Source organism: Plecotus auritus (assembly GCF_963455305.1).
Source record: "Plecotus auritus genome assembly, chromosome: 7".
Classification (NCBI taxonomy): Eukaryota; Metazoa; Chordata; class Mammalia; order Chiroptera; family Vespertilionidae; genus Plecotus; species Plecotus auritus.
In genome coordinates, this window is record NC_137774.1 from 159,625,504 (window position 1) to 159,639,320 (window position 13,817).

Sequence of the window (13,817 nt, forward strand, 5' to 3'; positions counted from 1 at the left end):
ACAAATTGATGTGTCTCTCTCACATCGGTGTCTCTTTCCCTTTGTCTCTCCCCCTCCCTTTCACTCTCTCTAAAAATCAATGGAAAAATATCCTCAGGTGAGGATTAACAAAACAAATAAATTTTAAAAAGATACTCAGAGCAATGCTAATATTTGTTTCATTAAAGAAAGTGAATAGATGTGAGTTATTTTAAAAGGCACAATGCTAGTGATTTCAATAAGATGTTTCCAAAGTTTCTCCTTTAGTCTCTAAGACCTCTATAAAAATATTTTAAAACTATAACCATATTCAATGAATGTTTTTCTTTTTCACTATAACTCCATTTAGTAAAATGTGATTGAAAACAGAAAAATATGTATATGAAATTTAGTATTTTTTATGAGTGGTAAAGTGAATAATTATGTGAACAGAAGTTAAAATAATGTTATTAATCTAGAATGTAGCCCAAATCCAAAAATAATAATGGACCGTGTGAAAAAAATCATCATTGGTTAGGTTACTTCACTCTAATAAACAAACTCAGAATCTCAGTGGTTTATAAAATGTCCCTAGTTTTCTCTTGCTTACACATTTCTGTAAAGATTAACTTGTGGGGAGGAGGGCTCTGCTCTACATAGTCTTCCCTAAAGGACGAAGTCTCAGGGTGCCTACTCCAAGCATCCTCATTTTCTAGGCAGGAAAATGGAATCATGCCAATTTAACAAGTATCATGGATCCTCAAGGGTCCATCTGGGAAATATAGCAGTCACTTCTGTTAATCTTTCATTTGTCAGAGCAAATCACATAGTCATACCAGACTTCAAAAGTGAAGGGAAATACATCTGACCTTGCACATGGAAGATAGAGAGCCAGAAATATATCTGAAGAACACAAATGACTATTAGTAATTATTTAAATGAAAGCCTTTGAGTATCAAAAATTTAATGTATAAGTGAGGCACATATTGACAGTAGTTGATATCAGAAATTCAGGTGAGCCCAGCTCATATGGCTCACTGGTTGAATGCCGACCTATGAACCAGGAGCTCACAGTTTGATTTCCAGTCGGGCACATGCCCTGGGTTGTGGGTTCAATCCCCAGTGGAGGTGTACAGGAGGCAGCTGATCGATGATTCTCTCACCATTGATGTTTCTATCTCTCTCTCCCTCTCTGAAATCAATAAAAATATATTTTAAAAAAAAGAAATTCAGCTGAAAATCAGTAAACAATATGAGACATGGGCTGAAAAATCCCCATGTATTCTACTGCATTCACAAATTTCTGTTCAAATGAGAAGTCATAGTCTCCTAGTCTCACCATCCTCTCCAGCTCTATCAGATGTGGTCCAGGAGTCTTTGGTTTGGATAGAAATTGGTAACTTCAGACTCATTAGTTTGTGCCATAGTTTGTCTGAGCTTAATCTTAAAACATGTTTTTGTGTCTTCAATATTCACTGTTTGTCTTTATGAGTGTTGTGTTTCTATTTGCATGGCAATTATAAGCCTGGGAGACAGGATCATTTTTAAATTTGTCTACACTAATGAGGTTCTGATATCTCATAAGCACTTGATACATCTCTCCCCCCAAAGCATTATCCCTGAAACTAAACCTTAGTAATAGGCATGTATATTACACAAATGAAAATGTCCCTATCTTTCCCAAAATTCCAGTATCAATACTGTAAATAGAACATCTTACCATTGCCACAATGGGATGTGTCCTATTTGTATACTGATAATGCCCATATTATACTTAAACTTGGTTTTATTTTTCCTCACGAATATTGTTTTGGCTATCTTACATGGGAAAGCATTATTTCAGGCCAGTTTGTGTCTCTGAGTCAAACCTATTTCTAATGCATTACCTGTGTTCTTTTTCAGTGGCTGCTGTAACCACTCACCACAAATATGCTGACTTAAAAGAGCAGAGACTTATTCTCTCACAGTTCTGTAGTATCACCAAGCAGAAATCAAGGTTTTGGCCAAGTTTGGGTATTCCTTCTCTTTTTCCAGTATGTCAAGTTATATTCCTTGGTTCACGGCCCCTGTCTTTACCTTCAAAGCCAATATGATTAACTTGCAAGGGCTGATATTACAAAATACCACAGACTGGTTGACCTAAACATCAGCCTGGCCAGCGTGGCTCAGTGATTGAGTGTCGACCTGTGAACCAGGAGATCACAGTTCAATTCCTGGTCAGGGCACATACTGGGTTGTGGGCTTGATCCCCAGTGTGAGGTGTGCAGGAGGCAGCAGGTCAATGATTCTCTCTCATCATTGATGTTCCTATCTCTCTCTTCCTCTCCCTTCCTCTCTGAAATCAATAAAAATATGTTTTTTAAAAATACCACAAACTGGTTGACCTAAACATCAAAAAATAACTTACTCTCAAAAAGGAGGCTAACCCTAACTGGTTTGGCTCAGTGGATAGAGTGTCGGCCTGTGGACTGAAGGGTCCCAGGTTCGATTCCGGTCAAGGGCATGTACCTTGGTTGCGGGCACATCCCCAGTAGAGGGTGTGCAGGAGGCAGCTGATCGATGTTTCTCTCTCATCGATGTTTCTAACTCTCTATCCCTCTCCCTTCCTCTCTGTAAAAATCAGTAAAATATATATATTTTTTTTTAAAAAAAGGAGGCTAAAGCCCAAGATCAAGGCATTGGCAGGTTTGCTTTCCTCGGAGGCCTCTCTCCTCATGGGTGTATGGCTGCCTTCCTGCTGCGTCTGCACCGGCCTGTCTCCCTGTGCCTAATATCTCCCTTCCTGCATTCTCATCTCTCCTCTTATAAGGATATCAACCTATTGGATCAGGGCCCACCCTAATGATCTCATTTTAACTTATTTTATCTCTTAAAGGCTTTGTGTCCAAATATAGTTATACTCTGAAATGATTAGGGGTTAGAGCTTCAACATATGAATTGGAGGCATGGGCACACATAATTCAGCCCGTGACACAGTGGCATAACACCTTCTGTCACTGGTTCTGTCTTCCTCTTCTTCCATTGCAGTGCTAATTTTTAGTCTTTATCACATACACAATTATTTTCCATATCTTTATAATATGTTAATAAAATTATTGCATATATAATATTTATTTAGACTTCATAATAATGTGGTAACTCATTATTCTATGGTCTCTTTTTCCCTTCCTTATCTATGGCACTCTACACTCCCCTCCACTCAAGCCATTACATGTTTAGTAAATAATGTCAATACTTCTCTTTCTATGTATATGGAGATTTTGGAGTAAGCATGATATAATTCTGTATGATCTTCTCTTACATTTTATTTCTCACTTAACAAAATATCATGAAAGTGCTTCCAAGCCTTTTGGTAAATATATACATATATTACACAATGCATGTATAAACTATATGTATAATGTTTAATAGCTGCATAAGAGTCCCCATTAGAATGTACGATTTTTTACTCAACCATTCCTATTGATGGATATTCCAAAAGTTCCCAGCTTTCTACAAAAGATGCCAAAGTAATCACTGTATAATTTTATATATTGATGCTTTCATCTCTAAATGTATATAATAACAAAAGTGTAATATGCTAATTAGACTGGACATCCTTCTGGATGAAGCCTGGGCTGTGAGGGAAACCTGGGTCCCAGTGCCAGAGGGAAGCCAGTGCCAGCAGCTGGGGGAAGGAAGGCCTACTCTTGCACGAATTTCATGCATTGGGCCTCTAATTCTTGTATAAAGTACAATTTTTGACTGAAGAATGTATATTCTAATTTTAATTGTTATCAGATTGTTTTGAAAAAATTACCAATGCACATTTCTAATAGCAATGTATGAGAACACCACATTCCTTATATTTCTGCAAGCACTTGGTATTATTTATTCATTTTTCCTAATCATAAGAAGTCAAGTTCATTGTTATATTTACTAGTATTCAATTTCCTTGACAATCTCTAAGATTGAGCATCTTTCTTTCAGTCTATTGGCAGTTGAAGATTCTCTTGGGATATCTTTTGCCAATTTTCTTTTTTATCACACTGGATCTTTTCCTTAATAAGTAGCAGGTGTTTGGACAGTATAAATACCACAATTTTATCTCTGTAAACATCTGTTAATAGCTTTGTTTAGAAGCTGTGTAATGGTATAATTTTAAATTAAAAAGTATAAAACTTTGTACAGTCAAATATTATATATTTTATTATTTCTGAGTTTCTTCTCTTCTAAATTTCTCTTTCACTTGTGTAAAAATTTATCCCACTAACATTTCTTCTTTAATCTTTTTTAACTTTAAGGTCAGTTTATTAAGTCAAAGGACTAAAGTTATCAGAAAAATATTCTCCTGAAAGTTATTATTTGTTGTTTAGAAGAAAAAAAAGGGAGGAAAATCTACTCTCTTTCAATATAGTCACAGATGCTGTGGCAGTCACACCTCTCTTCAGATGGGGATAGTCCATTGTTGGTCAAGTCATTTTCTGGGTCAGTAGGATGGAAGTCTGGGTCATCCTCACCATCCTCCAGCTCCAATTCATTTATTTCCTGGAACAAAGACTCAGCTATCTCATTGTTTCCAGCATCCTCCAAGAACTAGATATCAGGTGTGCCAAGACTATAATCTGTTTAAAATAGCTATTTCCCATTTAATGTATTAGTTCGTGCTTGTTCTTTGTTCATTCATTTCTTCTTAATTTCCAAGAGTTCTGCATCAAACTTGAGTTTCCAACATTAGAAATTCTCAATTGTAATAGTAGTGCCATGAAATAATTGCTTTTAGCTTTTGCTTTTTTTTCTTTTTGTTTCTTTTCCTCTTCTCTACTAGGTTTTATTTGATTAACTCATCTAATGTTTCTTGCAGAGCTGTCATTAAGTAAAGATCATTACCATACCAAAGTTTTCTTCTGTCTGCAATGCTAATAATTTTAAAATACCTGAGACAGTATTATCTTCTAGATTTCCCTGGAAGAATATTTCATAAAGAGGGGCTTCCTCTAGGTATTTTTCACTGTAAAGTTGATGATCATCTGGATAATTTCATCATTTTCTCCAGCCTCAGATGGAACAATAATGGTGACACTGAGAGCATTTTCTGATGTTGCTGTAAAGGAGTCGGGGTAGATGGACTCCAGAGCCTCCATCTGGTTGCACTGGTCCTCTCTATAATCTGCCATCAATCAATCAGGGCTCTCGCTGCTGCCCATGGATGGCACAGACACCCAGGCAGCATGCTGCAGTCCATTCCCAGGGATACACCTATGTGCAGTTCTTCCTGACTTCATAACTGGTCAACAAATACTTTTCTATCTATTCTCTCCATAAAGAAGATTTTTTTCAAGTGGCTACTAAAATCAATATATGCAATATCCTTTTTCTTTTTTAAAAAAATATTTGGTTAATTTTGCATAGTTCTTGGAATGGGGACCTATATAACTTTTAACCATTATCTAATTTATTGGAAAGACTCAAAAACCAATTATAAAACATCCATTTCAATATTTTGCCACTCTCATCGAACTTTCTTGCTTTAAATCAAAGATTGTGGCTGAGTTTTGCCATTCTCTATTTTGTGTTGCTTTTTTCATTCCCAGTGCTTACTCAGAAATCATCAACAGTTCTTCCAGCTTTCAATTTCTATTACACTATCTCTCACACTTTGGAGTGCCTACTCTGTTTTCTGGAACAGAACGTACTTGAGTACTTTTGACTATATTGGGATTGAAATCAGGACACCAAGAGAAAGGGACTAATCAAAGGGTTTTCACAAATCTACTATTCTCTTTCAATAATAATTCATTTTTTTGCAACAGTAATTCTTAATATGATTTTCTGCATTGCTTTTATATTTTGCCTAGTGATGGAAAATTTAATTTTCCCTTTATTTATGAAAATTATTGATCAGAGCTACAATTTAATAGTAACCAAAATGGTGATAGGGAAGGAAATATTAAAAGGTTGACTTTCAAGTCAACAACCTGGTCCCTTTGGAGAACACTGTCATGCAATTCCAAAAAGTTAAGGGATCATGCAGATAAACCATGTTATTGCTTCCATTCTAAGAGAAGTTAACCACACACAGACACTCACATAAATACACGGGAGGATGCTGTAAGCTGTGGTTCTATCATCTATATTGCATTTACTTTTCTAGATGCAGAATGTCATTTTGCTTACTAATTTTTAATTAAATTTATTGGGGTGACATTGGTTAAAAATATTATTTAGATTCCAAGTGTAGATGATACATCATAGAACTGTACACTTGAAACCTATACTGAATTTTTCAATGGTAGACCAAAGTAAGTTCACTTTCTGTCAACTGTCTGTATGTGTCAATCATAGAGTTAGTTATGCATTTTAGTATCTGCATAACACCAACCATAGGCTTACTTTCACTTATACTCTACAATTTAGAGATATCGCCATTATTTTCAGTTCTCAAAGTAGAATAAATATCTAGAAAAATTTTTCTAAGGGGAGGTTTACAAATTTCTCTTCATCACTTTTAATAGTGGCTACAGGGGGTCAATGGGGAAAAAAAGGGGTGGTCAATGGGGAAAAAAGGGGGACAACTGTAATACTTTCAAAAATAAAGATGAATTAAAAAATAATGGTTATTTTTTTAAAAGAATATATGTGGTAAAACACCTGGGTCCCCATGTCAAATGCATTGTCAATTGTTTAGTCACAAGACAAATTAGCAAGTTTGTCCAAGCAAGGCAAAGTGCAGTGGGGAAATTTCACCCATTCACCCATCTTAGTTCTAACTATTTCTCCCCATCCTCTGGGCTTCCTCATTAAGCTTCTTCTACACTCAGTATTCCTGGGACTTTTCTCTCCCTCTCCCCCTAGCAGTTTTCTAAGGGAACAGAAATTAAAAAGTGAAGCTAATTCATTTTTAGTGGAGACATTTGTAGAAGAGCAGCATTTCAAAGAACGCAGAACCCAAAGGTGTAGCTTAAAACACAGATATTTTAAAAAATGCTTTCTCCTCAATAAATTGAATGATGATTTTCTAAATTATAGAAAAATACCAGAATAGAGAATTTTGATAGTAATTTTCTCTTCCTTAAGTCTTGCATTTCTAAAGGGAACAATCACTTTATAGTATACAACGGGCCCATTTTCAGTACATTTTTAATTAGAAGTCACTTTAATTTGCCAAATTTAAAACATTTTAATCATTCCTTATAATAAACACACAGTATGTTGCATTCCCTTATTTTGGACCTAATCAAAAAGTAAAAAATAATAACAAATAGGTGCTGACTTTTAGTCATAAACTCCAAGCCCATTTCTCTACTGAGGCACAGACCTCCCTTGTCTCCATGTTTCTACATGCAATTCCCTATGGGTATTTCAAGTATAGCATTTCCTAAAATGACTCCTACCTGTCATTATTCCTCCACCATTTTCATTTTTTTCTATGTATCTTTAAAGCTCCTTTAGTGGTCATTATTGTATAAGTTTATTTTCTTGCTCTGTCAAAAGTTGTTATGAGTATTTTGTAAAGCATTAATTTTTTATGAAGGCAGATAACTACATCAACTCCCTAGGATCAACACCACTACTTTAAAAAATGTACAGCACAGGCTAAATAAATTTCACAAGTGGACATAAAAGAAGAGGTGTGATGGAGACAAACCCAAGATCCCCCCACACAGAGCTTTCTCATTTAGAGATTATTCATGGACAGCAAATGTTTTGAAATATAACACAGTTAATAATATTCCTCCTATTTTAAATTCAGTATTGAATAGTTCTGTCCAATAACATCCTCAGTTTCATATATTTTTAAGTGTAGAATTCTTCCTGAAATATACCTGTAGGACTATTAATATGAATATCAATGTGAGATCATTTTATGAGAAGTTGCCGAGAAGAGAGGATGCCCTCTGCTTTATGTACTTATAAATATTCCTGTAAATGTCTCCTTGAAAGTTCATTCAGCGGGGGTGGCAATTACTTGTCTACCAAAAATTTGCATACAACATGATAAACAGAACCTGCAGATGAACCAAATGGGAAATCAAAATTCTTCTAGAAAGTATTAAATTACAGTAAAGAACTTATTACAGTGCATCTAATCTCTGTTTGAAGACTGTCATTTCTCTAAAGCACAGCCACAGAATAAATTAACCCAAACTGATGCTCCAAATGAGAAGCTGTGTGGATGTGTTTATGCCTAATAATGTCTTCAGCTTTGGGTGATAACGCCCACCTGGGCAAACTCATTTCTGCCTCTGCCTCCTCCTGTACATTAATTATGTAAAGAGGGTTTGCAAGTCTACCTGGGAATGTTTATCTAAGTAAACACTGCATCTTATAAATTCCTACAATCTTCTAATTTCCTGTCATTTACGTGCCAATGTAAATCTTGTTACTCAGGCTTTCAGGTCACTGCATTTTTTTTTTTTTTTTTACTTTACATAATTACTCTTCTAAGCATTTGACAAAATTTGCAAATTGCTTTGTTTTCTATTTTAAAACTTATTTTTAATTGTTGAGTTCCAAATCTGATGTATACTTATTACACAATTTGCAAATTATCTTTTCGAGAATGAAGTGCACATACCATACCTCCTTTATCACAATATGTCTAATGGTGAACTTTCCTGTGATGTTCTCTTTAAGACTGCTTACTCCCTCTTTTCCCACACTCCCTCTTTCTTTCATTTTCTCTTTCTGTTTCACTTTTCCTCTTTTTCCCCACAATCTATTGCTTTCTTGGACATTCTTTCATTTTCTATCTCATACTCATTTGTTATTGTCCTCTCACTCTGACTTACACACACACACACACACACACACACACACACACACACGCACACACACCATGATGATTCTTATTCTGAGGAACTCTAGTTGCCTTCATAAGAACCCCTAATATTTCTTATTTTGATTATATCTAGATATGTTAAGGTGGTTGTTTTTTCAGTTGCTGCTTTTAAGGAAATATTTCTGTCCATTATGTCTTCTAACTGTGTTTTCTGATATATATGAAAACTAGTTTCTTATACGAAACTTTTCCTGGTTCCCACTTTTACATAACGCTTCTTATATTAGGTAAACTTAATGAAAGAAAACTAAAAGTCATGACAGTGAACAAGTTTATTTGTTCACAATTTCAAAAATAATTCTGCCAGCATTTCACTACATGAGGAGTATTTGCTGTCAGTTTGTGGCAATTACATTTTCCCAGATTAAGGAAGTGGCTCCTACTATTATTAGTTTGTTATTTATTCACTTGTTTATAGCTCTGGATTTTGGATTTTATTTAATACGCTTCAGCATTAATTTTATTGTTGGAAATTTTTATTAGCTGTATTATAAACACATTCTAAATATAAGTAAAATATTTCAATGTGGGTTATAATTCTTTTTAAAATTTCTGTGAAACCGGCTGTTATTCTATATAGAATTTTGCATATATATTTCACAGTTTTATTTATCTCCTTATTTTTCTAAATTTGTAGTGCCCTATCTCTGTTGTTTCTAAACTTAAGATTTACTAGTATATAAAATATTTTGAATTACTATCTTTTTTTAAAGATACTAAACTATGATTTTAAAGTACAAGAGAATTATTCAGTAGAATAATTTCATTTTGATATGAGCTTCTCTATCTAGAATGGACAGATTAAAGACACAAACACACATTCATCTAGTGTATAATGTATATAAAGTAAATAGCATTGCATTTGTTGTGTTGATTGATATAATTATTTTTATCTTTTAACTTTGCATTTACCAATTTTGTTTTTTCTCTCCCCCCCCATTTCTTAAGTTGATCCAATTTCCTTCTCTTTCCCTAAAAGTAAACATTTTCCTTTTTTTTTTTCCTAAAAGTAAACATTCCAGCCGGCATAGCTCAGTGGTTGAGCATTGACCTATGAACCAGGAGGTCACAGTTTGATTACCACTCAGGGCATATGCCCTGTTTGTGGGCTTGATCCCCAATGTGGGGTGTGCAAGAGGCAGCCAATCAATGATTCTCTCTCATCATTGATGTTTCTATCTCTCTCTCCCTCTCCCTTTCTCTCTGAAATCAGTAAAAAAATATTTTTTAAAAAGTAAACATTCCATTTCTCTTCCCACAAATTATATATTTTTAAATGTGTCTAGATATGAGTGTATTTTTCATCTCTGTATACAAATCTGGAAAGTTATCCACCATTTATGCTTTTGAATAGTCCCTCTTGCCCACTTTCTTTTCCCATTTTCCATATAAATAAGAGTTTCCAGTGATAAAAGCCACATACTTTTTTTTGTATTAATCTGATTTCAGGAGTGGCATTCCATGATTCCTGTAGTATTCTAGTCTTTAAAAGCTAGTCAAAGAAGTCCAGCCCATACTCAAGGGATAAATACATTAGGACAGGAATCCAGGACAGGGATCATTCGGGGTCCTGGTAGAGATTTCTTGCAAAGATAAAGTATTTAATGATAAGAATTTATCTCTGAAATCTATGGCTCATTCACATGTTTTCATATGTAATAGAATTATTTTTTGTAGCTTTATCTGATCAGAAAGTGTCATGATGTTCTCATAACAGAAAAACAAACTTTAAGGTGTTTTTTTAGCTCATAAAGTTTTACATGTAGCAGGAAAACACTATAGCATAAATCATTCCTATCATGTCTTTGTTTTTAACAAATCTGATCTCTCAAAGGCTGAGGGAATTTTATTATTCTTGGCAAATATCAGTTATTCACCAAGGTATACTTGTATTACTAAAAGATTTTGATTTCCTTAATGTGATATATATTTCACTTGTGGTAGAGTATTTGTTTGGATATTCATTTGAGTTATTTTCACCAACTCCCCACCCACCTCCAATTCTCAGAAAGAAACTAAAGCACATAGCTGAAGCTGTTTGATGGTAACTTAATTTTCATTGAAAGACCACATGAAAACTTAAAAAATCAGTGACGTTTAGTGCTCTATTTTCTATACAAAGGATTACAAGATATATGCATGATAACATTTATTGGATAGTAAGTCAAATGTAATAAAATGATAAAATAAATAAATGGAAAAGGTATATAACAAACTTTCAAGAGCAGAAATGGTAACATGACTATAGATAGCATGAATGCATGTTGAATCTAGACTTTGTCCCTGGAGCTCTGAACAATGGTCATATCAGCTATCACAGTTCATCTAACTCAAATCTCTAAGATCTTTACATAAAACTGAGATATAAAAAAAACACACCCTCATAATGACTGAGGATAACTTTTGCATAAGACTATTGGGATTCAGGCACAGTGTAAATTTTAAGTTGGATTCATTTTTATGTTTTATTTTATGTTTTCACCATGAGCCTTTGGCACCCCTGAGTCTCCACTCCAAGCATTACATATGTTACATGCATGGAGCTTTATATCTACAATTCTAATGTTTGCAAAGAATTTCAGGCAGATTATCCAATTAGTCATTAAAGTTTATATATTTGGAAACAAAGATCATGATAGACTTTTAACGAAAGTACAATTTTCAATAAATGACTGAAATACTAAATATGTCTTGGTCTACCTTTTGCTTATCCTTAATTGTGGACATAATGAGGAACTCAGAACAAGGTTGCCGCTATAATAAATTAGCACCGACTTATTGGCATCTTCCAGTTCCGTAGGTTATAAATCTCACTGGCCAAATCCAGATGTCAGCAGGCCTTTCTTCTTTTTGGAGTTTCTTGGAGAGAAGCCCTCTCCTTGCCTTTTCAGGCTTTTAGAGATGGCCTCCAGCCCAGGTCTAACGGCCATCTTCTTCCAGCTCCAAAGTCAACAGGGAGGGTGGAGTCCTGCTCTCATGACATCACACTAACCTCTCTGTCTGTCATTACATCTTATCCTACGCTAATACTTCGCCTTCCTCTACACTATTAAAAACTGTTGTAATCACATTAGGCCCAGCAGAATAACCCATGATAATCTCCCTTTTTTATTTTTCTACTCAAAAATAGAGTTTTATTAGGACAATGTGACAAAAAACAACACACTAAAGAACAGGGCATCCTTTCAAATGTGAGCAACAACCTATGATTATGTAGCTTCCCCACGAATCCTTATTAACTACTGACTGACCAAAAATTCTTTCTCCAACATGCTGAACACTCACTTCAGTTTACTTAGAAGCTTTTAAAGATAAACCCTCCACTTCTGGTAGGAGGGACATTTCATCTCAAACCCTACAAATGGGGTCTTGTTCTTGTCTGACAGTTAGTACCCCATATGCTGGTCTCATATCTGCCCTGTGGCCATGGCACCTGAGTCACTGACCAGCCGGGGACAGACCAACCCACATCTGCCTGACAGGGCATTTCTGGAAGGGCTCTGCACCACCTGGGAGGGACGAGGGGGAGCATAGCACTAAACTCTTCAGCAGGAGTGTCCAACATGCCCTCAGGTCCCCAGGAGAAGCAAGGCCTGCAGAGCCTTCGGCTCTTTCTGGTGGCTTCACCTACAAGATACACCGGGGCTGAGTGAGCTCCTGTGAGGGAGGGGAGCGACGGTGTCAAAACTGAGTATTAACAGTTAATATGAACTCTGCCCATGCAACCCTAACCCCTGTGTATAATTTAACCGATTAACTTCTCCAAATTCTAAGGTAGGTATTATCAACACCCCGTTTAAAGTAACAGATTCACTAATTTGCCAAAGGTGTTAAGGCTACTAAGTGGGAGATGCAGGATTTGAATCCAGGTTATTTGGACTCAAACAACTATGGGATCAGATGGAGAGGAATGGACAGCAGAGAAAGTTTAGGCACAGACACGACACGGTGAGGCAATTTTCTGCAACCGAGAAACAGGGGCAGCAGGAGCCCAGGCTCCTGACCCTGCCTCCTAGATCCAGGTCCGAGTTCTGTGTTCTGGGGAGGCCCAGGCTTTCGCTTTTCACCACTCCCTCATGCTCCCTCAGCCAGTTCTCGCCCCCCACCAGCCTGTGGCTTTGAGTTTCTCTTTTCACCCCCTGGGCTTTTACTCTCTATCCACTTGAACAGACCAGTCCTGAATCAACCAGTTCCCAGCTCCTCACCAGTCCCAAGAGCCATATAGTCCCCACACGAGGAGCATCAGCACCGCTTCAGCAGCAGGGATTTCTTTTAGAAGTGCATTATAGCCTCCTCTTACATGGATAAAAATACCGCTTAGCAACCCTCGCTATCCTCACCTCCTGGCATCCTACCACAAAGGCAGCAATTCCATCCTCGGGCAGCGCCTATAGCACCGCCACTGCCCACCTCCTCCAGCTGCACTAGGGCACCTCAGTCTCTTTGAGGCCAGCTCTCTCTGCATCTGGAGGCCCAGCTCCTGCTGCTCCAGTCCCCAGGCCAGTTCTTGCCCGGCAGCTCTGCCAATGCCTATGACAGATGAGGGACAGTAGCTTTGAGAGGGAGTCCAACATACCCTTCCCATCCACCTTCTTGACATTACTTTGCACATCCCAAATCCCAGACCACTTAATCCTATTTTTTGAAAAATATATATTTTATTGATTTTTTACAGAGAGGAAGGAAGAGGGGTAGAGAGTTAGAAACATCGATGAGAGAGAAACATCAATCAGCTGTCTCCTGCACACCCCCTACTGGGGATGTGCCGCCCGCAACCAAGTTACGTACCCTTGACCGGAATCAAACCTGGGACCTTTCAGTCCGCAGGCCAACGCTCTATCCACTGAACCAAACCGGTTTTGGCCCACCTAATCCTATTTTGAAATTAGCTGATCTACTTCCCCTTCGTCTTGCAACCAGAAATGGTCATAGGTTTGTGGATTAGGACACGGACATTTTGGAGGTGTGATTGTGATTCTGCTTACTATATTGTTATTCTGCCTACCGTAATTTAAGATAACTTTAAATTAGTCAAATA

The 13,817-nt window shown here is 36.6% G+C and overlaps 1 pseudogene across 1 annotated transcript; it reads right to left on the reverse strand.

The window, feature by feature from the left end:
- Positions 1 to 4,335: 4,335 nt before the first annotated feature.
- On the reverse strand, positions 4,336 to 5,114 carry LOC308252786 (RWD domain-containing protein 1-like; annotated as a pseudogene). The gene has a single exon. The product of its transcript is annotated as an RWD domain-containing protein 1-like (transcript).
- Positions 5,115 to 13,817: the final 8,703 nt, after the last annotated feature.